This window comes from Chelonia mydas, chromosome 3 (assembly GCF_015237465.2).
Source record: "Chelonia mydas isolate rCheMyd1 chromosome 3, rCheMyd1.pri.v2, whole genome shotgun sequence".
Taxonomy (NCBI): domain Eukaryota; kingdom Metazoa; phylum Chordata; order Testudines; family Cheloniidae; genus Chelonia; species Chelonia mydas.
Window position 1 is genome coordinate 117,439,871 of NC_057851.1, and position 25,558 is coordinate 117,465,428.

The 25,558-nt window shown below is 44.1% G+C and overlaps 1 long non-coding RNA gene across 1 annotated transcript; it reads right to left on the bottom strand.

Annotated features, from left to right (window-relative positions):
* Positions 1-20,457: 20,457 nt before the first annotated feature.
* Positions 20,458-24,678, bottom strand: LOC122465306. Its single transcript, XR_006290049.1, has 3 exons — positions 24,447-24,678; positions 23,760-23,879; positions 20,458-22,006 (listed from the first exon to the last, which is right to left on the bottom strand). It is a non-coding gene; the product is annotated as an uncharacterized LOC122465306 (long non-coding RNA).
* Between the last annotated feature and the right edge of the window lie 880 nt (positions 24,679-25,558).

Consider the following 25,558-nt stretch of genomic DNA (forward strand, 5'->3'; position numbering starts at 1 on the left):
GAGCTGTTTAAATAACTGCAGGATGCTTGACCAAAAGTCAAATAGTTAATTTACCTTGTAAATTGACAAACCATGCGTTGCAACCTTTATTTCTCAAGCGTTGTTTCAAATCAAGCTTTGATTCTTATGTGATGCAAACTCTGCTGTTGGTGGTTAGCTTGTTTTGTGTGTTATGGCTTGGAAGATTACACTTGGTGTTTTACATAGCATCTGTTGATTTGTTAGCATATGATATAGGCTTGACAATTAAACACTTTTAAACACTGTAAAACACTTTTCTATTATCTGAGTCTATAAGCATTATAAATGCACATTGTATTCTTCAGAGTAGCAGCCGTGTTAGTCTGTAAATGCAAAAAGAAAAGGAGTACTTGTGGCACCTTAGAGACTAACAAATTTATTTGAGCATAAGCTTTCGTGAGCTACAGCTCACTTCATCAGATGCATTCAGAATGCATCCAATGAAGTGGGCTGTAGCTCACGAAAGCTTATGCTCAAATAAATTTGTTAGTCTCTAAGGTGCCACAAGTATTCCTTTTCTTATTGTGTTCTTCATTGTTCATAGGGTCCTGAAATTTTTATACCCTCAAGTATAACAGATTCTAGCCCCTATATGCTGCGCTGGCAGTGTATATGGACCACATTTCCAGATTTTTAAAAGTATTTAGCCAGCTAACGATGCATGTAGATGCCAAGTAGCGTTTTCCAAAGCACCTAGGTGCCTAACCATTGGGAGTGTGGTGCCTAAGTGCTTTGGAAAATCCCACTAGGCACCTATCTGCATCTTTACGTGGCTAAATATCTTCACAAATCTGGCCCAAACTTCCTCAGAGCCTCCAGTACAGGGTGTGCTGACGGTGGGAGAGATGGCAGGGGAAGGGCCACAGCATAAAGTAGCCATTCTGGACTGCAGAGCAGCCCACAGGGGCTACAGGTCCATAAATTAGAGCAACACCTATAGCTGTTCTAACTTATGCTGGGGGCTGCACTAATCTCCAGAGCGAACAGAATTTGGGGCATGCAATGTTGGCCTTAAAACCTCCTTTGCCTCCCCTTCCTTCTGGGCTGTGCTTTGTTTCCTGCACCTCCTGGGAGGCTTAGCTCAGAGACTCGTGTATACGTTCCATTTATGTCATGTAACGTGATTATACAATGCTAACATTTGGGCTTATGCTACAGCTATAAAGAAATCTCAGTGTTCCCTTCACTCTCTTCTGTCTTTTGAGAGCGTACATGTTGTGCTCCTGTACTATGCTGAGATTCTAAGGCCAGAAGGGACCATTGTGATCATCTTCTGACCTCTAAATAGTACAGGCCATGGTACTTCCCCAAAATAGTTCCCAGAGAAAAACATCCAGTCTTGATTTAAAAATTGCCAGTGTTGGAGAATCCACCACAATCCTTGGTAAATTGTTCCAATCATTAATTACTCTCTTTGTTAAAAATGTATCCCTTATTTCAAGTCTGAATTTGTTTAGGTTCAGATTCCATCCATTAGGTCATCTTATACCTTTCTCAGCTAGATTGAAGAGTCTGTTAAATATTTGTTCCCCTTGTAGGTACTTAGAATTGTAATCAAGTCACCCCTTAACCTTCTCTTTGTTAAGCTAAATAGATTGAGCTTCTTGAGACTATCACTATAAGCCATGTTTTCTAATCCTGTAATCATTTGCCATCCATGGACACTACCCGAAGAGTCACAAATATGGGCACTATTTTGAAATTAACAATTTCTATATGGCATAATAAAATATCAGATTTTTTTTCCTATTCACAGGGAGCTTTTAAACTATTTATAGCCCAGACTATTGCATGTCAAAGGCAGGAGATGAGTGATGCCACCTGTAAGAGAGTGAGAGATGACCTTAAGTGCTATACGCATGCACTTTTCAGTAACTGTATCCACCAGCAAACATCCTTTAAATTTACACCGGTTACAGACTTATTTATATTTAAAGATAATACTAAACCAAACCAAAATAAATATAAGGGCAGGTGCATGAATGTGTCTTAGAAATACACCCTGTCCTCCTTCTCTCTCCTGGGTATGTCCCAGCATGACTCCATGCCGGGAACTGCAAGTGGGGGAGCAATACAGGGTTGTTCCACTGCCCCTATGCCACAGGAGAATCCTCCCTATGCCCGGCGTATCCCCTGGGGGTAGATCAGCAGGATTTGTGGTCCCTATATGCTGGAAGACTGGTCCACAGGGAAGCCCAGAATCTGGGCCTAAAAGATTAAACAGGCAGATTTGGAGTCACCTGAAGGTCAGCTATTTGTTGAACATCTAACCCATAGACTCAAAAGCATGTGCTGGAGGTGGAAAATGCTGTCACTTCCATCATTATACAGCTGCATTGCGTTAGCCCTTAGTTTTCCTGTAAGCCATGGTTCCCATTCACACCTGGGACTAGTCTGTTACAAAGCCCTTCTGTGTGTCTGGTCTGGCTGTCCCCGCTGTGTGTTCTGGCCCAGTCTGATCAGGCTCCCATCCGCCAGCTCTGTTCTGTCTCCTTGTGGCGTAACTTGTACTTCAGCTGGGTTTTTTCAGTTCAGTCATTGACCCACAGCTCTCCCCAGTGGTTCCCAAACTTGTTCCGCCGCTTGTGCAGGGAAAGCCCCTGGCGGGCCGGGCCGGTTTCTTTGCCAGTATGTCCCTCAGCCTGCGCCGCTTCCCGCAGCCCCCATTGGCCTGGAGCAGCGAACCGCGGCCACTGGGAGCCGTGATCGGCCGAACCTGCGGCTGCGGCAGGTAAACAAGCCGGCCCGGCCCACCAGGGGTTTTCCCCGCACAAGCAGAGGAACAAGTTTGGGATCCACTGCTCTGGCCTGTCCTCCCCCTAGTGCAGATCAAGATCTGGGTTCCCTCTGGTGCTTACTGAGGGGATATAAGGCAAAGGTGAAAGAATCAGGAACACCCATTTGAATGGAGAGTTACTATATCTGTTTCCAGAAGGCTATATTGCCCTGCTGCAGTAGGTTAATTAAAGCAGTTGTCTATTGAGACACTGTTACTGTGTATAATCAGTAATCTCTTTAGTTTATAGAAAGTAATGTATTATCACGCCTGCTATGACATATGTCAACGCTCCAAAAGCTGAGTTAAGTGTTCCTGTACACTGAGCTCCTGGAGCCTCTGATACACATTTATAGTCTTTTTAAGGGATCTTCATTTAATACATAAACAAAGTTAAAGCTAACAACCCGCTCTGGAAAATTGATTGTAGTTCACAATACAGATCGAAGCCAATAATAATAAAATAATGTTTTGTAGTTAAACAGTGGCACTTTTTATCCATAGATCTCAAAGCATTTTCTAAAAGTGGGTGAGTATAGTGCTCCTCATGGGAGCTGAGTAAAAAAGAGCTTAAGTGACTTGCCCAGTGTCACAGATAGGAATACAAACCAGGGGCTAGATTGACAAAAGGACTTACCCACCTAACCGCCCCAGGACAAGGCACGAATGGGGGGCAGATAGGCATTCCTCTGCCGAACTCGCTTAGGGGGCCTGATCTGGTAAGCATGCTGAGAGCTCACCTACTGAATCGGGCCCCTCTAAACAAGCTGACACAAAATGGCCAGGTGAGGTGGGGAGAAGGACCTCCCTTATAACTTTTAGGCCAGTAGTTATTAAGGCACTCACCTGGGATGTAGGAGATCCCTTGCTCAAGTCTCCATTCCACATTGCCGGGAGGGAGAGGAAGGGATCTGAACCAGGATCTCTCACCTCTCACATGACTGCACTAACCACTGGGCTATGGCATATTCTGATCTGGGGGGCTCTCTCAGTCTCTCCAGTCAAAGCTGTTCCACTGTGACTAACTGAAAAAGTCATTGAGCCAGAGAGCAAGCAAGTGAGCGTGAGGCTGGCACTGTAGCCTGGTGGTTAGCACACTCCCGTGGGAGACCCAGGGGCCAGTCCCCTGGTTCCAATGACTTTTTAAATTATTTATCCACAGTGGAGCAGCTTCAGCAAGACAGAATGAGGGAGCCCCACGTCAGAATATCCTGTAGCCCAGTGACTAGTGTCCTCACCTGGGAGGTGGCAGAGCCCTGTTCAACTCCCTTCTCCCCCTCAGGTGAAGAGGGGAATTGAGCCAGATGTCTCCCACATCTCAGGTGAGTACCCTGACCACTGGGCTAAGAACTAGAAGGGAGGGTGTCATTATTGTTCTCTTGCCCCCTGGGCTACTTGCTAAAACAGCATAGATGCCTAACACTTAGAGCGGGTTTGCAGATAAGGATCCCAAACAGAGATGGGCACCTCCCTGCAGCCTGGACATAGACAGTAGCTCTGAGAAAGGGGCAGAATTTAGCACACACCCCTTTGCTTGGTATCTCCCCACCTCGTGTGCTGGCTTTTGTGGATCCCATTTGCAGGCTCCGATCGCTCCCCATTCATTGCCTAGGAACCGAGTTCAGCCTTTGTGAATCCCAGTGATTTTTCTACAAGCCTAAAAGTGAGGTGTAGGGGTGCTCAGAGTTGTGACACCTAAGTTTCTTTGTGAATCGAGCCCTTGGTCTCCTCATATTGAGTCCCATGCCAGAACTCACTTGATAGACACCATAACGCTTTGGTTCCCCTAGTAACGTAGTTCTTCAATCAGATAGGTTAGTAATTATTTTGGTCTTACACTGTTCCATATGTATAAGCCCTACTTTATCGTCATGCTTGCAAGAATAACGCTACTGCTGATATCAGTCACTGAGAGTTCTGAGCACAGGATGGCTGGTTAAGACCTCATCCCACTTGTACAATTCCACTTAAATCCCCATTCGGTTTTAGCATGCCTGAAGGTGAACACAGCCTTCAAAGAATAACAATATGCAGAGTTTTCCATTCGCCGATCTGTGAACATGTTGTTCAGGCTCAGAAGTTGCCTTTTTATAAATTTGTTCTTTTACTGTCCACACAATATTTATTTACAGCATTTTATAGCAGAAAAAAGAGTAAGTTTTGCAGTTAGGTCACATTCTATTAATTAATTTTCATAAGAGTAAACAGTAACTCTTTTTTCCCCTTGCAAAATAAAAATAAAAGTTATTTTAAGCTGAAGATGCAGCTGAACCAAAAACCCTGGATCTGTGCAGCTTGAACTCATCTTGGTATTAAATAATAAATACACTATGGCTTTGTGCAGTCCAAGAATCACAATGCATAATTATAACAAGTTCTCCAGTACTGTAAAAGTCACAGTACACAGTCCCTGCTATGAAGAGCTTACGGTTAAAACATGACAGACATAGTTGCCTGCAATATACTGGGAAGCCCAGAGGAGGGAATAATTGGGATGTTAGAAAAATATAGCTTTATGATTGAGTAATAAACATTTCAATGTACCTTTAGCTGTATATTTATGAATATGTACTGTAATTATATGTGTGATATTGTAACGGAAAAAAACAAAATCTGATATTAGAAGGAAGGGAAATTAGATCTGGTCTGAAGGAGGATTGGTAACATCCAAGTGTTTGTATATCAGTTATTATCAAGGAGTGTTGATAAGTAGTTGTTGTGGGGAAAAAGAGATCAGCTATAATGAACTGTTATTTTATAGTGCCAACAGTGTCTTAGGTGCTTCACAGAAAATACACAGAAGATATGTCCTAGACTAAAAGTATATACAGTCTAAGACCTCAATTCTGCAACTTCATTTGCAGGGGCAGACTACTATACCTGTTCTGAGGCCCATTAACTTCAATGGGAATCTGCGTGGGAACAGCAGATCACCCACCCAGGAGTAGTTACAGGACTGGGACCTAAAAGATTGATTTGATAGGCAAGTGAGAATATAATGAATAGCAGGACATTGAGGGACAAGGTAGGCAGTGGGGTGAAGCTATGTTACATGGGTCCTCATTTTAGGCAAATCTACACCTTGATGGTTCAAATGTACCTATTTATTTTTGACATAAGGGTAAAGATGCTCTTTTTGCATAGGTGATGCTGCAGACGCAGGGCATTTATGTATGTTTTGAAAGAGAAGAGGGTAGAGGCTTGTTAAACAGATTCCAGGTAGACTAAGAACAAGGGGCCACATGGAAGAAGGCACAGAAATATTAATGAGAAGAAAAGCCACAAGGGATATCAAGGCTGGCATTACTGGTACAGCACAGAGGACTGATGAGGGGAATGCAAAAAGACACTCTGGCCCTGATTCAGCAAAGCACTTAAGCAAGTGCTGCTTAAGTCTATCCCTTTTCAGCAGCACTGGTAAGCACATTGTGACATACCAGGGGCACAAACCAGACTAGTTGGGGCTGTGTCACCCCTGCCCTGTAAACTGGGGGTGCCCTTAACAATGCCTTGCTGCTATAGTCTCCAACATGGACTGCTCACAAACAGTCTCCGGCACTTAAGTAACTCCCAGGTATGTCTGTGTGTGCTTCAGCCACACAGCCGCACCTTGGCTTTTGCCAGCCTCGGTTATACTGCAGGGTGACCCCAACACACCTCCAGTCCTGGATCATCCCTCAGAACTGTATGTTCTGTACTGCCCAGCCTTTTCCTGGACAGTACAAATATATTAAATCCATTATTCCTTTAAGGGAATAATATGCCATCTTATTATTTTAAATAGAGAATCCAGACATTCTGATTCTAATACATTGGATTAGATAAAGCAGTAAAACAAGTTTATTAACTACAAAGAGGTTTTAAGTGAGTATAAGTACTGAGGCATAAAATTTAAAAATGATTACAAGAAAAATAAACATAAAACACTACTGGTGCCTAATTTAATGAACTGTATTAGATTCAGAGCAAAGTTTTCTCACTGTATGCTTTCAGCAGTCATAGTGACCAAACTTTAGGTCAGGTCCCTGGCCCCAAAGTCCAACAGCTGTGTCCTTTATCTTTTCAAGTGCAGAGAATGCAATGGGGAGGGAGAGAGATGAGGATGTTTTGGGGTGTCTGCCCCTTCTTTTTATGGTCCTGTCCCACCTTTGAGAAGCATTTCCAGCTGGGAGCAAGGAAACAAACAGACTGTGTGGAAGGAAACTCCATGCTCTTTGCATAGATGTAGATTTTTTTCCCTTGCCCCCTTTCCTGCCAAAGAATGTCCACTTAGCAAGTAATGGTCCATCAGCTGTGTTTACACCTGGCTGAGGCATCAGCTTGCCCTTTGTCTCTGAGGAACTGGTTTGGCCATTCCCCAGATTTATCTGGAAAACATACTTTTAGTCATGATCTCATTAGGTTTATAACTTCACATATAACACTGTTATGTGCATTTTGCCATGCTGTTATTGATCAACAAATTATGGGTTTTTAAGTGATACCTCACAAGGCATACCTTGTACAAACATTATTACGTTAGTGTGCAGGGTGTGAACACAAGGCTATATTCTGTACAACATGCTTAACATTGAGCATGTGCATAAATTATATTAAAGTCAGTGGGATTTAATCACATGCTTAAAGTTAATCACGTGTTTAAGCACTTTGAATCAGGGTCTCTGTCAGAGATGTTAGGGGCAAGTGTAGATTCCCCAGAGTCATATAAAAGGTTATTTAACATTATGGCACTTGATGATAACATGAGAGAATTCACCTTTTAATGTCTTTACTCAGATGATTCATACAAGTTCTTTTGGCTTCTAGGGTAAGAATAATTTTTGCACTTCTGCAGAAACAGTAAAGCACCCAATTATTTTTATTTGTTCACAAATCTTAATTTTTTTTTTATTTGGCAGGGGGGATAGCTTTGTTTAGCTGGCTTATAATCAGTAGCCGTCTTTTTTTTTTCTTTTTTCTTTTTTTTTAAATAAAAGCCATTGTGAAGCAGGTAAAATTTGGCCTTGTGAGCAGTAACTAGTAATGAATCCCTGCAGCAAATTCAGAGAAAATCTGTCCTCCCTTCAAGTTTCTGGTATGATTTTTTTTGAACTCAAAAGAATTTGAAGAAACTGATTGAGTATGTTCCATTCATTTTTTTTATTGTTGGGCAAGTTAGTAGCAATAGTGCACCTGTGAGGATGCTGGCTTTTGTTTGACTGTGACTCGGGCTCCCGTTACAAAGGATCATTGCACTGCAAGGCTGCAGCAGAGAAGCAATCAGATGACCCGCCTTTAGTAAATTGACATTCAAGGATTTTTGGCAAAAATGATCTGTGAAGGGGTCGGGGACGGACCTGAGCTCTCATGATTGAACTGCCTTTTATACACCTGGTCCAACTCTCATTAAAGTCCATGGAAGACTTGCATAGATTTCAAAGGGATTTGGGTCAGGCCCTATTTCTTTTTGTTGTCTCAGTAACTTTGTCCTTGGTCCTTGACGCTCAGTGAAGTACACAGCAGTCTGCTGGGCCTTAGGGTCTGCTCTGATTCCTGTTGAGGTCAATGGGAGTTTTCCCAGTGACTTCAAGGGTAGTATGGTGAAGCCCCTTGCAACACACTAAGCAAAAACATCTGTGAACTTTTTGTGTAGTTTTGCCCTCGCAGCTCAGATTCTGTAGACGCTTGCCAAGATGAATTGTTTGCTGGTACCTAACTCCAATTAGAATTTCCCTCTGCAATTAGCTTAATTGGAAAGCTAGCAGCAGGCCAAATGTTTTGCTTTCAGTTGAGGGTTTGTTTTGAAAAGATAATAAATATCAGGCCTATGGGAAGGAACAAACTTTCAATGTTACCTTTGAACATCTCTCTGTACTTGGTTTTGTTTGCTCCTTCATAGCATTATCTTTTCTTTTCAATGATTTGTTATGTGTTTTCCCCACTCAACTGTCTTCCAACCTTTATTTACCCTTAGCAGCTTGTGTGGGTAGCACTGCCAATACAAGAAGTGTAATGCCAAAGTGTGAGGGTTTGTGTTAATAAAATACATTTTAATGTTGCTTAAAAATAACGTATTTACTCTGCATAACCATGTGAGTGGTGAAATTTGCTCTTTAAAGGGGGACTTGCATATTGGAGCGACCTTGAAATGAAAAAGAAGCTGTATTTTGTCAGTGTTTTTCAGCATTCTCTTTACTATTATTATACCAGATATCTGTGCTGTAAGGGGGGCTTTCTTCACAGCCTATAGTGAAACCATAGAGTCGGAGCCTACAAACCTGGATTCCTATGAGAAGTATCCACTAACCCTAATGGAACTACTTGGGTGACTAAGGAATACTCACCTGGGATAGGGTTTGTAGGTCTGGGGCTATAATCCTGTATTCATGTCTGTCATCACTGAAAGATTATGTCATAAAGCCAACTGAAACTACAAGGGGAGAGAGAAATTGAGGATGTAATCTCAGCAAAGACCTTGGGTTAACACCCCAGCTCTTATAAGAGATGCCACGGGAACTTAAATATCAAGTGACCGGTACCCGAATTTTTGATGGCTGTAGTTTAGGGAATGACGAAACAAGAGGGAAAAGATGGGCTGTACATTTTTAAACAAAAATACTATTGCCGTGGTAATTTTGGTCCAGATCCTGCGAACCCCTTACTCACATACACATATAGTCCTTACTCCCTTTAATCCCATTGACTTCAATGGGACTACTCAAGTGAGTAATAGTTTTCAGGATTCTGCCTTTAATTTTCAAAGCTAATGAGAACAATTCTGAGAATGTGGATAAAGTGAATCGATTAGATTTTGTTCTGATACATTGTACATTCCCTCCCCACCCCATGTTTAAAAGGCATGGAGAGTCAAAGATTTTTCTCTTACAAAAACCCATGGACGAGTATGCATGGAAACTCCTTAATAATCAGTTTCTGCTGCACGGAAGGCAGACATATCAGGGGTGGCATATGACCCAAAAGATAGTGTCAAACATTTTCTGTCTGGGACATCCTATGTTATATGACCCATTGTGACTTATTTTATTTCAGAACTGGCGAGAAGAAATTCCAGGAAGTGTAAAAGGAGAGAACGTAGTGTCCCCAGGGTCTTGCTGTAGAGCTTTTTTTACCTCTTTTGAAGTCTGAGTTTTCAAAATGGAAGAGTCCGAGGTGAGCCTGGCTGATTGTAAGAGCATGAGTGGGAGGAATGCGGCCTTTGTGCTTTGTACTGGTGAGATACCAATACAGAGCTGGCTAGTGAGAGTCCATTCTCAAGGTGAGAGTGAACAGAAGGGAGTCTGGGCTGTGAGGCATAGGCAGTTAGTACTTCATGGACTAAAGTAAGGGCAGTTCGTGAAATTAAATAACTAAATGAATAAACGACTAAAACAGCTTAGTTCTTAAGTTACAGATCAAAATAAAACCTAGCACAGGTGAGTACCCAGTCACAAGGGAAAAGACCAGTTTAAATATGAAGCCCAGCAGTAGATGACTCAGTGTGGGGGCTACCTATTCTACTGCACAGCCTTCAAGTTGAATGAATAGCTACCTACCTTGTGCCCAAGTAGTGCATGTACAGGGGTGGGCGATCGGGGTGGGTGAGTGGGTGCCACTTTCTGGGGGTGACAAATCGACTCTTTCTTTTCTCTGCTGTTGATGGGGGGGGGGGCGGTAAAAACATTTTCTGATCTGGGTGACAAAACGTCTAGCGCTGGCCCTGCCTATGCCTATATCTGGTGCAAGTAGCTTGTGACCCTTTGAGCCTAACTACAGCAGACTGGGGCCAAAGTTGCAGAACTGGTGACAGAGGATTTTTTTTTACAGATACAGTGTAAGTGTGCATTATAGACAGGGCCCACTTCAGAAATGGCTGCTCTGATTCTCCTAGTACACATAACACACAGGAGAGATTAAGGACAATGAGCAAGTTCTCTTGCAGGCCAGGGTATCGGGACCACCTGTAATTGGCGATGGTCAGAACCAGAGGCTGCCAGGCCTATGTGGAAAGACCCTGGTTTACTGAGTGGGACTAGGTACTGAGAAAACCTGCTGCTCCCTTCAGCTGCCATCAACCATGCCCTGCTTTGCAGGGATGTGTATTTTGCCAGAGACTGGTGGCTGTAGAACCTCCTTCCCCCAAGCCTAAGGGTTCAAGTCAATAGAGAATCAATTTCAACCGATATTAAGGAAATGATTCTCATGATGGGAGTGGACCAGTGTCTTTGAATACTTTAGCTGGGCTCAGGGGCTTTCAGAACAGGGAAGGAGGTGGCACCAGGAATGCTGAGACCGATCATCATTAACAACTCACTATTTGTCAACACTTACCAGACAGTATGAGAGTATTTCCCCCCATGCTTAGAATTGGAGAGATCTAGTTGGCGAATACTGAAATTCTAATGGCTCCTTCTCTAACATTTACAGCTACTGGTAGCTGATGGAGGTTCTCTGACAGCAAAGGCTTATATTTTGGAGTACCAAATCATGAGCTCTAATCGTGATAATACATCTTCTATATGCAGTTTAGCTGCTGAGTGTGGTGTCTGGAATGTTTGTGTCCATGCATCTTCATAGTTTCTCAAGCCATAATTTTGAATCTCTTGACTTGTTGATTTGAGTCATAACCTTAATGCTATTTTAATGTATTTTTGTGTTTATAACCTACAAAGTTTGTTAGAACAAGCATTTGTATAAGTCCTGTTGTTTTTACTATAATAACTGTATTTTAAGCCTGGTTCCATGAGAACCAAACTTTATTGGAATCTAGACACAAAGGAGGAATAACAAAGAGAGGAAACATCTGGTAAGAGTAATATCAAGTGGGAGAAAACATCTGTTGCACTGAGTTTGGACAGGGTCGATACAGCTAGATACATGTAAGAGTCCAGCCAGGGTCCCCTCCCTGCATCATTGTCTAGTCAGATCTACTTTATTTTTCAGATACAAGTGTGCGGTCCAACTGAACAATTTGACAATAATGCTATGTGCAAATCTAAACAAATCTGTCACGTACAATGCAGAGACAATATTATTCTTTCCCAGAACCCTAAGCTCTGATCTTATCAAGAATGTAAAGTTAACAATTGTGTGTGTTCCCAGATAATTCCAGGGGATACAAATTAAGAAGATAAATTTAAATAGACCATTCTTAGGCGCTGATATAAAGTGCAAAGAAATCTTGTCAGATAGTCGGCAAAATAACATTTCTTTTAAACTTCCCTCTTTTCTTTGATTTGCTTTTGGTTTTCAGGTACAGCAAAGAACTATCTGATCAGCTATTTCCTTCAAAGAAGAGGGGGAAATAAATAATGACCCAAAATCTACCCAATAAACCAGGCACATAGGAAAACAAACATGCTCACAGATGTTGAAGTAAAAAGCTGTTTAAAAAGGTTGTAGAAGAGGGAAAATTTCCTGTTCCAGGCCTTCTGTTAGTCTCTGTAACTGTTCCGGAGAGACAGAAATTCCATTAGCCACATAGCTTCTATTGTTGAAAAGGGTCCCTATTGAGCTAAATATTGAGAGATTACTCTTAACCATGTTGGACTGAAATAGAAGGTTCTGTGGACACTAGGCAGTAACTCTGGAAGCTAAATGTACAGTTGGGGACCTGATCTGAATAGAAGCTGGAAGGGGAAATGAAGCTATCTAGATAATTAAAATGCTTGCCGATTCCTGTTCAAGTCTGAGCAGTCAGTAACTTTAAAACTATTTTATTGCCCTCTGCACTAGTAAACCGGTATCAGTGCTAATTCACAGAATCCCATAATCTGTACATGAACATGATGGACAATTTGTGAATGCATTAATGTTGTCTCTGTTGGCAACCGAGTCGTGGGCAGCCTGACCTAGTGGTTGGAGCAAGAGTCCAGCCTACAAGTTAGAGTTGAATTCAGACAAGGAGGTCCTGGAGTGAAGCCAAGGGTTGTAGCCAGGTGTCAGAAACCAAAGCCAGAGCTGAAGGGTTAACTGGAGTGGCAGTCGGAAGGTGTAGCAGAGAGTCATAAACTAAAACCTGAGCTGAAGGCTTAACCAGAGACACAGTCAGATGTTATACCAATAAAATAAAAACCAGCAGGATCTTATTAAAGAGAATAAGGCAAAATGCCACATGTATTGTGAATACAGAAAGAATCATAGTAAGCAGTTAGTTATAGCTATAATATTCCATTCAATTTCATGTTTATTCACACATTCATTCATACACACACACCCCCAGGTTCTGCAAGGTTGTTATCATAGTTGCCAGCCGGAGAGTTGCTTGTGCCAAGCCACTGGCCAGGTGGCCTGGACACGAGGAGGGAGCAGGGCCTTGTTAGATGCACATCTGATGCTCCTGGAAGTTGGTTTGCAGAATCAGACCCCAAAGTTCTCAGTTTCTAGAGTCCATTTTTATAGGAATTTCTTCCTATGCCAGTCTATGGGAATTGCTTCATCATGCTGTTGCTGAATCAATCAGCAGATGGCACGTTCCTGACGGCTCCATGCTGCCAGATGTTATCTTGTTCTTCGGTTCGCCCATCCTTGAGGCTGTTGGGTGGATTCCAGTTTGCCCTCCAGGGGTCCTCTGGTTGTTTCCACTTGACGCCTTCTTCGGCCGATTGACACTGGATTCTTAGGCTGGCACCTCCCTGGTCATTCATTTATTATCCACGCCAAGCATCCATCACATACATCTTCTATCTCTATTTTAATCACAATTGTTAACAAAGCGAGATAAATACAACAAAAGGGTGGGAAGTCTCTGTGTGCTGTTTCTGTTGTTACAAAGTATCGCTTTGAGTCTCTCTCTGTGTGAGTAGTTGTTGTTACAAAGTATTGCTTTGAGAACAGACTCTGCTTTAGGATGTACTAACACAATTAGCAGCTTGCAAGTTTCACACAGAGAGGGAGAGAAACAGTGAAAACAAGAGACCAAAAACCAAGAGACCTCTTAATTAGTAATACCCTGGAATTTAAACTATGAGGAATCAAACTTATTTGTGATTTTAATACAGAACTTCTTTAATATGATCCAACACAGAGGGTCTGAGCCAGGAGTCAGAAGTCAGGACGAAGCTGGGGGCTGGAGTGGGAGTAGGTACAGGCTGGGGCTGGAGAAAGCTAGACACAGCGGAGGCAGGGAGAGGACCGAGCACAGCTGTGCTGTAGGAATACGCTGAGCATGAGCAGCCCCTGGACTGCTGCTGCTGAATGTAAGTATAGCCTGCTGTCTCCTTCAGCCAATCAGTGGCTCATTCAGACAGCTTCTATCAGGGCCATTGTTCATTAGGTTGCCAGGGGACCGGCTCTGCTTCAGGCTAGATACCTGATGGTAGTCTGCACTCCCCTCCTCACTTTTCAAAGGTGCCTCCTAGGGGCCATGTGACCAGGTTTCAGGGAGTATTTCTGATGGAAAGTATATGAGTTCTAGAGCATGGAAGTTTTCTACCAGCTCTCATGATCACTCTTCCAGTCCATAGTCCTCCCAGCCCACCAGATAATAGAGTTTGTCTTAAACTCACTTGGAGTCCAGGATGTTCCTGACTTCATACTCTTCTTGCCTCTGGATATCGAGTGGAGGTGGTAATGGAGCAGAGTGACCAGAAAAGGGATTCTCCATGTAAGATTTCAGAAGGGACATATGGAAAGCCAGGTGGACCTTCTAGGATTCCAGCAATCAGAGCCTAAATGCTACAGGATGAGACAATGGTGTAGGGAGGGGGGTTTAGATTTATTAGGAACTGGGGAAACTTTTGGGAAAGGGGGAGCCTATACAGGAAGGATGGGATCCACCTAAACCAAAATGGAACCAGATTGCTGGTGCTTAAAATTAAAAAGGTCGTAGAGCAGTTTTTAAACTAAGGGCTAGGGGAAAGCCGACAGGTGCAGAAGAGCATGTGGTTTGGACATCCCTTGGGGAGGATCTATAAATGGAGATTCCCTATGTCCTAATGAGGAGAGGATAGAAGATGATAAAATACAGGTAGGATCTGATGAGAAACAGTCAAAAGAAAAAACATCCCATTCAATTACATCATGTAATGGCAGACAGCTAAAAAGTGACAAGTTTTTAAAGTGCTTATATACCAATGCTAGAAGTCTAAATAATAAGATGGGTGAATTAGAGTTCCTCATATTAAATGAGGATACTTATATAATAGGCATCATGGAAACTTGGTGGAATGAGGATAATCAATGGGACACAGTAATACCAGAGTACAAAATATATTGGAAGGACAGAACAGGTCCTCTTGGTGGGGGAGTGGCATTATATGTGAAAGAAAGTGTAGAATCAAATGAAGTAAAAATCTTAAATGAACCGAACTGTACCATAGAATCTCTAGGGATAGTAATTCCATGCTCTAATAATAAGAATATAGCAGTAGGAATATATTACAAACCACCTGACCAGGATGTTAATATTGACTGTGAAATGCTCAGGGAGATTAGAGTGGCTATTAAAATAAAAAACTCAATAATAATGGGGGATTTCAACTATCCCCATATTGACTGGGTACATGTCACCTTAGGACAGGATGCAGAGATAAAGTTTCTTGACACCTTACATGACTGCTTCTTGGAGCATTGAGTCCTGAAACCCACAAGAGGAGAGGCAATTCTTGATTTAGTCCTAAGTGGAGCACAGGATCAGGTCCAAGAGGTGAATATAGCTGGTCTGCTTGGTAATAGGGACCATAATATAATTAAATTTAACATCCCTGCGGCAGGGAAAACACCACAGATTTCAGAAAGGGGAACTACACAAAAATGAGGAGGTTAGTGATGCAGAAATTAAAAGGTACAGCACCAAAAGTAAAATCCCTGCAAGCTGTATGGAAACTTTTTAAAGACACCGTAACAGAGGCTCAACTTAAATGTATACCCCAAATTAAAAAACATAGTAAGAAAACCAAAAAAGAGCCACAGTGGCTAGACGACAAAGTAAAAGCAGCAGTGACTGGCAAAAAGGCATCCTTTAAAAAGTGGAAGTTAAATCCTAATGAGGAAAATAGAAAGGAGCATAAACTCTGGCAAATGAAGTGTAAAAACATAATTAGTAAGACCAAAAAAGAATATGAAGAACAGCTAATCAAAGACTCAAAAAGTAATAGCAAAATTTTTTTTAAGTACATCAGAAGCAGGAAGCCTGCTAAACAATCAGTGGTGCCATGGGATGATCAAGATGCTAAAGGAGCACTCAAGGAAACTAAGTGAATTCTTTGCATCAATCTTCATGATTGAGGATGTGAGGGAGATTCCCACACCTGAGCCATTCTTTTTAGGTGACAAATCTGAGGAACTGTCCCAGATTGAAGTGTCATTAGAGGAGGTTTTGGAACAAATTGATAAACTAAATGAAACTAAATGAATGTTGGGGGTTGTACTGTTGGAGAAACACAGACATAAGAATGGCCATACTGGGTCAGATCAAAGGTCCATCTAGCTCAGTATCCTGTCTTCCGACCGTGGCCAGTGCCAGGTGCCCCAGAGGGAATGAATAGAACAGGTAATCATCAAGTAATTCATCCTCTGTTGCCCATTCCCAGCTTCTGTCAAACAAAGGCTAGAAACACCATCCCTGCCCATCTTGGCTAGTAGCCATTGATGGACCTATCCTCCATGAGCTCTTTTTTGAATCCTGTTATAGTCTTGGCCTTCACAACAGCCTCTGGCAAGTAGTTCCACAGGTTGACTTCCCTTTGTTTGTTTTAAACCTGCTGCCTATTAATTTCTTGGCCTCATTATGTAGATCACAAGGTCAGTCCTCCCTGGATGGATGACTTTTTGGACTAGGGGAGTAATAGAGGAAGAATTTCTCAATATTGTGCATAATATTTTTTGAATGTTTGGATCTTTCCAGCAGAACGTGGATTGAAAGGGTCATCCTCAGAAGAGACAAATTAGGGCAGACCAGGGTAAATTGAGAATGTGTCATGGTGTGATGGGCCTTGTGGGGTAGGGGGAAATAAAGGAACAAACCTCCTCTGATATAGAAGTATACAGAAGAGGGTCAACTGGGAAGTTTACAGGCTTTAAGAAGAGTAAACGAAATATTTAATGAATTAAATATTAATATCCCAGTATCACAATGCAAATGCATAGTGATTTGGTGCCTTCCACCAGAGAAAAGGTAATGTGGTGTAGTGACTGTTTTGGAACAATTGCTCATTTTAACATTAGAGTTTAAAGAAAGAGAACAATTCTGTCCTCTGCACCATTCAGATTTGTTGTGGGCTGTTTCTTCCCTGACTCCTCAGAATGTGGGTTACCAGCAATATTTTCTAAGTTACGTCTTCAATAAATAAATAAATGAAATAAAAATCTGTAAAGAGGTATTGGATTTACAGGGTTACATTGTATCTTTAAGCTATGGTCTATCTTGGGGAGAGGATTAGCATGCAATGATGAGCAACAGATGTGCAGCAGTGGGAGCCTGACAGACAGAATTCCTTTGGTGGGGAACTTGGGAGCACACACCAAGAGCTCTTACACTTGAGCATCCCCACTGCTGGGGCTGGGCAGGCCAGCATAGCCTTGACCACAAACCCCTTTGAGAAGTGTGGCAAGGCCAGTAGCCCTGCACTCCAGCAGTCCTCGAATATACAGAGCACAGTAGTGTTGATTGTGCCTAGCCCTGGTACAGGGGCACAAAGAAGGGGAAATTCTTTGTTCCATCTACCTTTTTGTGTACCCACTTGGGACCAGTCGCAATCTGGCCCATAATAGGAAAAGCTATGGGGATAGATATTTGAAGGGTTAGACTGGTGCCAACATTAATGTGTGGTGCTAGTGCTCAGGCTGAAGTTATACAGTAACTACGGTATGTTGTCATTTATTAAATAAGCCAAAATGAATGTGTTTTTCTTCAATCATCCTTTAATTAAAATAAAGCATGAACTAATCCCCCAAATACCCCTTTAATAGTCATCATCTTTGAGAAAGGGAGATGGCTCATTCTTCCAGGAGGATGACTGTGAGTCTAGTATCTACTTGTTCACAGAGAGTGGTCCACTCCATCTCTAAATCTAAGCTTGGGGATTTAAATATGTGGACCTTAAAATAAAAGATGTGTGGGGCCAGTTCTTCCCTTCCGGGGGGTGGATGGAATGACAAGTTGGTGGACTGGTGGGAAGGGCACAGAAAGTGAAGTGCCATCTCTGAGGCATTGTCCCAAGCTTCTCATGACCTTGCAGAAATGCCCCAGCATTGCAGAGATTGGGCTCCACAGGGATTAGTGGGATCAGCCATTCTCCATGGCACCAATCCCTATCTGACCCCATAATCCACATGGATCAGGCAGCATTAATTCCCACAGAGCCTCTGCCATGGATGTTACTGCACAGCTGCAAAGACTTAGCCAGTGACTCCACAACTCCTCCTAGTCCCATGCTGCCAGGGGAAGTGATGTCTGCCTAACAGTGCATGGAAGGGCAATCCCTTGACGTGGTGCTTTTTGATTCCAGGCGTCAAGTGGTTTCCTTCTCCACTGATTATCAGGATCCACCATGTTAGGAAGCTGCATATATAGAGTGTGGCATTTCCCCCAGTTTGAAATTGATTGGCTAGGTCTCATTACATCAGGATTCTTAAGGCTATTTTAGACACCAGATTTTATTTATTGAAACATCCTCCTTCCTTCCTTTAGCTCCGATCTTTAGCACAGAAGGAAGCTATTTGATGTTAGCAGGACAGTGGTGATACTTGTGAATCATATTGTTATCTGTATGAAATCATGTGATTTTGCCATTTTTGTTCCATTAATTATTGTAATCTCCAGAAATTTCAAGGTGTCTCAGAACTAGAAATCAGGTAATACTCTAGAGAGAGCCCATAGAGGAGGCTTGATGGGAATATTCAATAGCTCAACAGGCACCACATAAGCAATAAAATGGTACAGTATTAAATAGAAAAGACATACTAGACAGTCTACAAATATGTTTACAATGTGTTAAGCTCTAAATAGTTAGGGAAACAAACAACTACTCATGAGTAAGCTTCAAAAGTTTCCACTCTGATATGGTTTAGATATTCCTTTATTGTACATATATTTTGTGCTTGCAACATTGGGCTGGAATCTTTCAACCACACCCTCTCCCATGGTACTTTGACACTTTTGCTTCCAATCCAATCCAATGGAATTGAGACATGCAAGTACAAGTGCAGAAATGGAAAAATCAATGAACGAAAATGCTAACCAAACTTTTCAAGCCTCGTGGTGGGGGCAAAGTTGATTCACATCTGGCTGAGGAAGTTACCATACTTGTTTTATGGAAACTGGTTCACCTCTCCCTAGAAACAACCCTAGTCTAATGTAGTGCCCATCTTTAAAAAAGGGAAGAAGGAGGATCCTGGGAACTACAGGACAGCCAGCCTCACCTCAGACCCTGGAAAAATCATGGAGCAGGTCCTCAAGGAATCAATTCTGAAGCACTTAGAGGAGAGGAAAGTGATCAGGAACAGTCAGCATGGATTCACCAAGGGCAAGTCATGCCTGACTAATCTAATTGCCTTCTATGATGAGATAACTGACTCTGTGGATGAGGGGAAAGCAGTGGACGTGTTGTTCCTTGAATTTGGAAAAGCTTTTAACACGGTCTCCCACAGGATTCTTGTGAGCAAGTTAAAGAAGTATGGGCTGGATGACTGGAATATAAGGTGGATAGAAAGTTGGCTAGATAGTCGGGCTCAACGGGTAGTGATCAATGGATCCATGTCTAGTTGGCAGCCGGTATCAAGTGGAGTGCCCCAAGGGTCGGTCCTCAGGCTGGTTTTGTTCAAATATCTTCATAAATGGTCTGGAGAATGGTGTGGATTGCACCCTCAGCAAGTTTGCAGATGACACCAAACTGGGAGGAGAGGTAGATACACTGGAGGGTAGGGATATGATACAGAGGGACCTAGACAAATTAGAGGATTGGGCCAAAAGAAATCTGATGAGGTTCAAGAAGGACAAGTGCAGAGTCCTGCACTTAGGACAGAAGAATCTAATGCACCGCTACAGACTAGGGACCGAATGGCTCGGCAGCAGTTCTGCAGAAAAGGACCTAGGGGTTACAGTGGACGAGAAGCTGGATATGAGTCAGCAGTGTGCCGTTGTTGCCAAGAAGGCTAATGGCATTTTGGGATGTATAAGTAGGGGCATTGCCAGCAGATTGAGGGACGTGATCGTTCCCCTCTATTTGACATTCGTGAGGCCTCATCTGGAGTACTGTGTCCAGTTTTGGGCCCCACACTACAAGAAGGATGTGGAAAAATTGGAAAGCATCCAGTGGAGGGCAACAAAAATGATTAGGGGACTGGAACACATAACTTATGAGGAAAGGCTGAGGGAACTGGGATTGTTTAGTCTGCAGAAGAGAAGAATGAGGGGGGATTTGATAGCTGCTTTCAACTACCTGAAAGGAGGTTCGAAAGAGGATGGATCTAGACTGTTCTCAGTGGTAGCTGATGACAGAACAAGGAGTAATGGTTTCAAGTTGCAGTGGGGGAGGTTTAGGTTGGATATTAGGAAAAACTTTTTCACTAGGAGGGTGGTGAAACACTGGAATGTGTTACCTAGGGAGGTGGTGGAATCTCCTTCCTTTAGACGTTTTTAAGGTCAGGCTTGACAAAGCCCTGGCTGGGATGATTTAGTGAGGGATTGGTCCTGCTTTGAGCAGGGGGTTGGGCTAGATATTCTATGATTCTAGTAACTGCATTATATGCAATGTTCTAGAATATCCAGTTGAATCTTGATTATCCCAACTCCAGATGACCAAAACTCCTGGTTAGCCAACACCCAAGTCAGGTGCCCTCGGTTTGCTGCACAGCTGTCTGAAGAGGAAGGTAGGGAGTAGGGCTGCCTCTCCTTTGGTTTTCTCAAAGCTGATAGGTTACAGGCAAGATTTAAGAGAGGAGCTCAAAAGAGCTCTCCTCTTCTCCCCTTCCTGCTCCTCTTCTGTCACTGGCCTTGGGAAGGTAGCAAGCTCTGGCAATTCCTGTTCCTGTGTCAGCTAGCTGGCTCCCATGTTTAACCAAAACCCTGATTAGCCATAGCTTTCAGGTATCCCTAAGACTGTGGGATAAGCAAAGTTCTACACCAACTGAGTGAAGTAAAAATGACAGTGGGAGCAGGAGGCAAGTGGCAGTCTGTGCCTATGACTACCCAGCGGCCACGGGCAATAAATTAGCTGGAGGAGCAGCCATGGGGGCAGGGCCTTGCTGTATCCCAACCCTAGCCCCGAGATGGAGATGGATTCCACCCCATACCTCATGCATTTCACCTGCATCAAGCCCAGGTTATAGGGTTTTATGCAGGGGAAGCAAATTTCATCCTAAAGGACATGGTTACTGTTCTCTTCTTTTTCCCTCCTCTAGGTTCTGCTTCTTTACTCCCTTCTGTTTTTCTTTTTCCTCTCTGCTGTTCCACTCCTGCTTTCCCCTTCCTCTTTTGGCTTTTCTCTCCCACTTCCCTAAATGTTCCTCTCCTGTTTTCAGCTGCCGTCCTAGTAATGAGCACAGATCCCCCTGATTCTTGTCCTCAGAGGTTCCTAGTATTCACATTTATTTATGTCTGTATTTGGAAACATGGGGATAAAAATAGCCTAATGGCCATGGAAAAGTTATAGAGGAAAATATAGTGCAGTGTAGTGCTTTTTCTTGTGACCAAAAGGTGGAAACCCCGTGGATGGGAAGGAACATTTCCCGTGTCTCAGAGTTAGCTACGATTTGTTAGATTGACCCTGAGGCATGGGAAATGTGCCATTCCATTGAGTGGTGTTGCCACCTTTTGGAAAAGAGAGAAAAAGGCAGGAAGAAAAATGGAGCAAGATCAAAGTCAAAAATGAAAGCCGAAGATGGAAGGAAGAAGACAAATGAACAAAAATGTAGAGAAAGCAAGAGACAGAACATGGGACTTGCCAGGCTGGGTCAGATGGAAGCCCATCGAAGCCATTATCCTATCTCTGAGACTGGCCAGACCAGGTACTTCAAGGGAAGGCGTAAGAAATCCTGCAATAGGTAGATGTGGGATAATCTGGATCCGTACACCTCATCCTCACCCCTAATAGTTAGATACTGGTTTAACGCTGGTGCATGAGGTTTTATATCTCTTCAAAACTGGTTTGTTGACATTAACAATCATAACTCCGCATACTCTCATTAGCTTGGTAAATGTCTAGTGTCCCTAGGATCAGCATCAAGGTGGGTGCAACATGCTGCAGTCATGTTCCTGTGCTTTTAAAAATATTTTGGTGGCAGCAAGAGAAACTGAAAGGAGAACCAAATAATCATAAATTATACTTTAACATGACAATTTTAATGCAGAAAATGTGGACTAGTAGTATTATTACTGGTTATATAGAGTTGAAAGTGAGTTCAGTGCTTAACAGGCCTATAGGAAACAAGGGGCCTGAAACTTGTCTTATCATTTAAACATGTGCAAAGTGCCGGCAAGTCAGAATTCTCCATTTGTTTATATCAGTAGTAGATCTCTGGCAGAGGTGTAAATAGCAACCCAGAGTACAGAGCAATGGAGCCTCAGGCCTATAGTTTTTGGTCAGGAGGAATTTACAATCTAAATAACAATTTTATTTATTCAGGCCAGATAGTTTCACAATATAAATGATTATGCAGATTGGGTGATGCCCTTAGGCTTCTGGGAACTGAACAATGCAACCCTCCCTCATCCCCGTGCTAGGCTGCACTGTACAGGCAATTGTTATCTTGCTGGGATGTAGCAATGGGGTGAAAATATTTCAGGATACAAGAAGAATGGTTGTAAATCTAAATCGATCATCTGTGCTATCAGCTGCACAATGGTATTAGATGGCACACAGTGTGTTTGATCTGTGCATGAAATGCTCCCACAGACAGTTTGCTGGAACAATATAGTTTTCCTCCTGCCTCTTAACTGGCTGTGACATTTGGGTTCCTAAAGGGAGTTGCAAACACTGCAATACTCATGTCTGCAATTCGTGATTCTGAATATGCCCCCTTTCATCACTGCTGCTGTCACTGTTCCTCCCCTTCTACGGCTGCCACACCTCTCCTTCTCCTCCCCCTTTGCTTTTCCCTGGCCCATGCCGTCCCTTCCCCTCCCCCTTTGCTTTTCCCTGGCCCATGCCGTCCCTTCCCCTCCCCCTTTGTTTACCCCTCAGCCCATTTTTTATCTCTCTATCTCGCCCCCACCTTGGCTACTTCCTTCCAGATATCAAAGAGCATAAGTTTGTGCTGTGGGCGTGCGATTAATGTTCTGAAATACTGGTTTGACTCGGGACCAGCACCAGCCCTAAGACCATTTCAGAGAACTGGAAGACGTAAGGTCACTATAAATGCCCAGGATTTTTTGGTTCTGAGCAGCGTTTCCATTCATGCGTATCCGGCAAAGAAGTTTTCCAGGGGACACTACGTGTAGCCTGAATTAGCCTTCCAGTTCTGGATACAGTTGAAAACCCCGAACAAATCCCAAATGAAAATGAGTTTTGAGGTCTCACAAGCACTCCACGACAGCATCCCAGACCTGAATTAGAAGGGGTGGGTTCAGTGTTCACCTGGAAAGGCAGAGCTGTGCCAGGGAGCTTGCCCAGTGCCTGCCATTGCTATGGCTACCTCTACACTTGGAGCTGGGGGCGGGGGGTGATGCCCAGCTCACGTAGACATATGCACCCGAACTGGCGCTCTCAAAACATCAGTGTGTAGCCAGGGCAGCATGGGCAGCAGCAAGCAGCATCATGGAGTAGCTGCCCCGAGTACAACCTGCCTGCAGCCCAAGGGCACATACATGGGGCAGTTAGCTGCTGACACTGCCTACTCCACTGCAGCGATGCTATTGTTTTCAGTGCACTAGCTCAGTGGCGGATTTAGAGTTAGTGGAGCCCTGTGCTCAGCTTCATTTTTGCCCCCCCCCCCCCCCCCCGTCCCCTCGGGACCCAGTCTCTCTTATCTCCCCCATCCCTGTTTTTCATTCTTTTTTTCTTCATATTATAAGTGATAGGAAGTAAATGAAAATAAAGTGAGGTACCTTGATTGTTTTTGGAGTCTAACGTTTATTTTCACAGACCACATGAAAATCTCGGCAGACCATTTAATGATCTTCCCAAATATTGTTTGTACCATTTGTGAAGTGCTTTGGATTAGAGCGCTTTATTTAAAAAAAAAAAAGTAAAAAAACACATTGGGGTGCGGGGTCTGGCCAGGAGTTAGGATGTGGGAGGAGGCTCGGGTGTGGGGTCTGGGAGGGAATTAGGGTGCAGGAGCGGGTTGGGGTGTGGGGTCTGGCCAGGAGTTCGGGTGTGGGAGGGGGCTCAGGGGCTGGGGCAGAGGGTTGGGGTGCAGAGCTCTTACCTGGGGCTGCTTCTGTTTGGTGCAAGGGGTGCAGGTGGGGATGGGGGGGGGGTGCAGGAGCTCCCGTTTGGTGCTCAGGGCGGGTTTGGGGATGGGGGTGTGCAGGAGTCAGGGCAGAGGGTGTGTGGGGGGGTTGGGTGTGTGGGGGGTGTGCAGGAATCAGGGAGGTTAGGGGGCTAGGGGTGTGTGTGAGGGGGTGCAGGAGTGAGGGCTGGCGGTGTGGAGGGTGGGCCGGGTATGTGAGGGCCACCCCAGCCCCCTGCCCTGAGCCGCTCCTGTTCAGGGGGGTGTGTGTGCGTAGGTGGCAGTGTGTGGGGAGCTCGGGGCTGGGACAGTCCCAGTCACGGCCCCTGGGTTACCTTACCTGGCTGTCTGGTGGGTGCATCCTTGCCCCGCCGCTGCTCCTGTTCGCTCCCAAAGGGAGTTGTGGTGGCAGCAGCATATGAGAGCTGAGACCCCGTGGCCTGCCACTCCCTTCCCCTGGCTTTTTTTCCAGGGGCCACCAGCAGCAGGGCACACCAGGGACTGCACCTGTGCTTCCCGGCTTCCAGAGAAGCAGGGCAGCAGGACAGGCGCAGACGGATGCCCCACCAGAGGAGCACGCACGCCTCCCCTGCAGCATGCCCCCAGCCAGCCCCTCACCTGCCTGTCTCACCTGGCTGCCTGCTGTGACTGCAGCAGGAGGCCTGGGAGCCAGCAGGAGCCCGGCTTACCGGCTGGGAGAGCACACCGCATGCCACACCTCCAGCACGGCTCTTAAACGGCTCCCTCCCTGCTCTCCCGCAGGTTCGGCCCCCGCAGCGGTCCCCCCACGGCAGCAGTGTTGGATGCTGCTGGGCTGCCTGGCCCTGGGGCCCCCTGTAGTTGGGGGGGCCCTGTGCCAGGGCACTGTATGTTTCATAGTAAATCCACCTCTGCACTAGCTCTAGGAGACCTAGTATGAGTATATCCACACAAGCTGGGACTCACGTCCCTAGCTCCAAATGTAGCTGTAGCCTTTGATTCATTCGAGTCAGTGCTTTTCTTCCCCTACTTTCACCTAAACAAAAATAACGTATACGTTTCTGGTTTTAAATTGGAGCTGTTCAGAGCTGTAAATGCTATTTCAGAGCTTCATTTCTTCACCCCTTTTTTAGAAGTTCTGAGCACCAGGGGTAGGGAAGGATTATTATCCCAGGTTTTAGAAAGTGGCCCAAACCAAAACCCTGGGTCCATACACCTCCCAAACTTTGCATCTAGGTATGAACTTTGCAGCTGAGCATCTCTCTACTTTATTTTATGGGAAAGGAAACCATGGCACACCTGGATTGAGCTGTTTGAATTAGTCAGTCAGTGGTAGAGCTAGGAATAAAAGTTAGTGAGCCTGATTCCCCGTCCTGTCCTTAAGCCACTGAAAGAGGGACACAGACCTTATATTTACCTGTTAGGTGTGATTTTGGAGAGGGGCTCTTTGACTACATGTGTCTCCATTACAAA